The 2,540-nt window shown below is 43.8% G+C and overlaps 1 pseudogene; it reads left to right on the top strand.

The window, feature by feature from the left end:
* Nucleotides 1-1,445: 1,445 nt before the first annotated feature.
* On the top strand, nt 1,446-2,328 carry LOC114695977 (annotated as a pseudogene).
* Nucleotides 2,329-2,540: the final 212 nt, after the last annotated feature.

The following is a 2,540-nucleotide window of genomic DNA, read 5'->3' as shown; positions in this document are numbered from 1 at the left end:
CAAGCCTGTTTCTAATTTCTGGCTATCGTGAATAGAGCAGCAACAAACATGGTTGAGCAAGTGTCTCTGTGGTAGGATGTAGAGTCCTTTGGGTATATTCCCAAGAGCAGTGTAACTGGATCTTGAGGTAGGTCTATTACCAACTTCCTGAGGAACCACCACACCACTTTCCATAGTGGCTGTACAAGTTTGCACTCCCACCAGCAATCGATGAGTGTTCCCCTTACTCCACAACCTTGCCAGCCTGAGTTGTTGTTTGTTTTGTTGATCTTGGTTATTCTGAATGGTGTAAGATGAAGTCTCAAAGTAGTTTGATTTGTTTTTTCCTAATGAATGAGAATGTTGAACATTCTCTTTCTTATTTTCACCATTGAGAATTCTGTTTAGATCTGTACCCCATTTTTTCCTGTGCAGAACCTTGTTGTTCTTTTTTCAATGAAAGAATGAAAGATGTTGTTAGAGAATTCAAAGGAAGCAATGAAAGGAAGAAGGAAAGACAAGAGTGAGTGATGCTTGAGGGAGAACAGTGTGATCAAGTTACCTTAAGAACATTTAGGAAACCGGGCTGAAGATCTGGCTCAGAGGGGGCTGGAGAGATGGCTCAGAGGTTAAGAGCACCTTCTCCTCTTCCAGAGGTCCTGAGTTCAATTCCCAGCAACCATATGGTGGCTCACAACCATCTGTAGTGAGATCTGGCGCCCTCTTCTGTATACATAATAAATAAATAAATCTTTAAAAAAAAAAAAAAAGAACATTTAGGAAACCTCTTGCTTTTACAATTAATATACACTAACTAAAAACACAGGGACAAGGAGATCATGATGGGAAAATGTAGAGACGGCCAGCCAAACTAGTGGGAATGCATGAACTGTGGACCAATAGCTGAGGAGCCCCCATGGCACTAGACTAGGCCCTCTGGATAGGCGAGACAGTTGTTTAGCTTGAACTGTTTAGGGGATCCCCAGGCAGTAGGATTGGAACCGGTCCCTGGTACATGAGCTGGCTTTTTGGAGCCTAGTGCCTATGGTGAGACACTTTGTTCAGCCTTGGTGCAGGGAGAAGGGGCCTGGACCTGCCTCAACTGAATGTACCAGGCTCTGCTGACTCCCCATGGGAGGCCTCACCTTGGAGGAGGTGGGAATGGGGGGGTAGAATGGGGGAGAAGGCTGGGGGGCAGGAGGAGGGAGGAGAGGGGGATCTGTGGTTGTTGATATGTAAAATGAATAAAAAAATCTCTTAATAATAAAAAAAAAAGGAGAAAAATAAATAAACCCACATGATGGCAGCTTTTGCTAAACTCTTCTGTAATCCTAACATCATACTACATCATTCTAGGAAAAAAAAAAAAACTTGAGCCAAAGGGCAAAGCAGAGGCTGAAGGGTGGCACTTCAAGAAAAAGGGGGCTCTTTTTCGTGGCGCCTCCTAGGCGGTCGGCTGTGTCAAGATGGAGCTGAATATCTCCTTCCCTGCGACCCGCAGTCAGAAACTCATCGAAGTGGATGATGAGCACAAGCTTCGTACATTCTACATTCTACGAGAAGCGCTTGCCACAGAAGTGGCTGCTGATGCTCGGTGTGAAGAGTGGAAGAGTTATGGGGTCCGAATCAGTGGCGGGAATGACAAACAAGGTTTTCCTATGAAGCAAGGTGTGTTGACCCACGGCAGAGTGCGCCTGCTGTTGAGTAAGGGGCATTCTTGTTATAGACCAACGAGAACTGGAGAGAGGAAGCGCAAGTCTGTTCAAGGATGCATCGTGGATGATTACTAATCTCAGTGTTCTCAACTTGGTTATTGTAAGAGAGAGAGAGAGAGAGAGAGAGAGAGAGAGAGAGAGAGAGAGAGAGAGAGAGAGAGAGAGAGAGAGAGAGAGAGAGAGAGAGAGAGAGAGAGAAGGATATCCCTGGACTGACAGATACTCCTGTGCCTCATCGGTTGGGACCTAAAAGAGCTAGCAGAATCCGAAAGCTTTTTGATCTCTCTAAAGAAGATGATGTCTGCCAAAACGTGATCAGAAAGCCGTTAAACAAAGAAGGTAAGAAGCCCAGGACCAAAGCACCCAGGATTCAGCGTCTTGTTACTCCACGTGTCCTGCAACACAAACGCCATTGTATTGCTCTAAAGAAACAACGAACCAAGAAAAACAAGGAGGAGGCTGCAGAATATGCTAAACTTTTGGCCAAGAGAATGAAGGAAGCCAAAGAAAAGCACTAGGAACAGATCGCCAAGAGACGTAGGCTGTCCTCTCTGAGAGCTTCTACTTCTAAGTCTGAGTCCAGTCAAAAACAAGTCTTTAAGGGTAACAAATAAATGATCATACCTTAAAAAAAGAAAGAAAGAAAAGAAAAAGAAAAAGGGAAGAGTTGTGTATTGAGAAATTTACCCATTTCTTCTAGATTTTCCCATTTGGTGGAGTAAAAGTTTTTAAAGTACGTCCTTATGATTCTCTCTATTTCCTCAGTGTCTGTTCTTAGGTCCTCCTTTCCATTTCTGATTTTGTTAATTTCGATATTTTCTTTCCATCCTTTAGTTACTTGAATAG

The sequence above is a fragment of the Peromyscus leucopus genome, chromosome 9 (genome assembly GCF_004664715.2).
Source record: "Peromyscus leucopus breed LL Stock chromosome 9, UCI_PerLeu_2.1, whole genome shotgun sequence".
In the NCBI taxonomy this organism is placed as follows: Eukaryota; Metazoa; Chordata; class Mammalia; order Rodentia; family Cricetidae; genus Peromyscus; species Peromyscus leucopus.
This window is presented reverse-complemented; position numbering and strand designations above follow the sequence as displayed.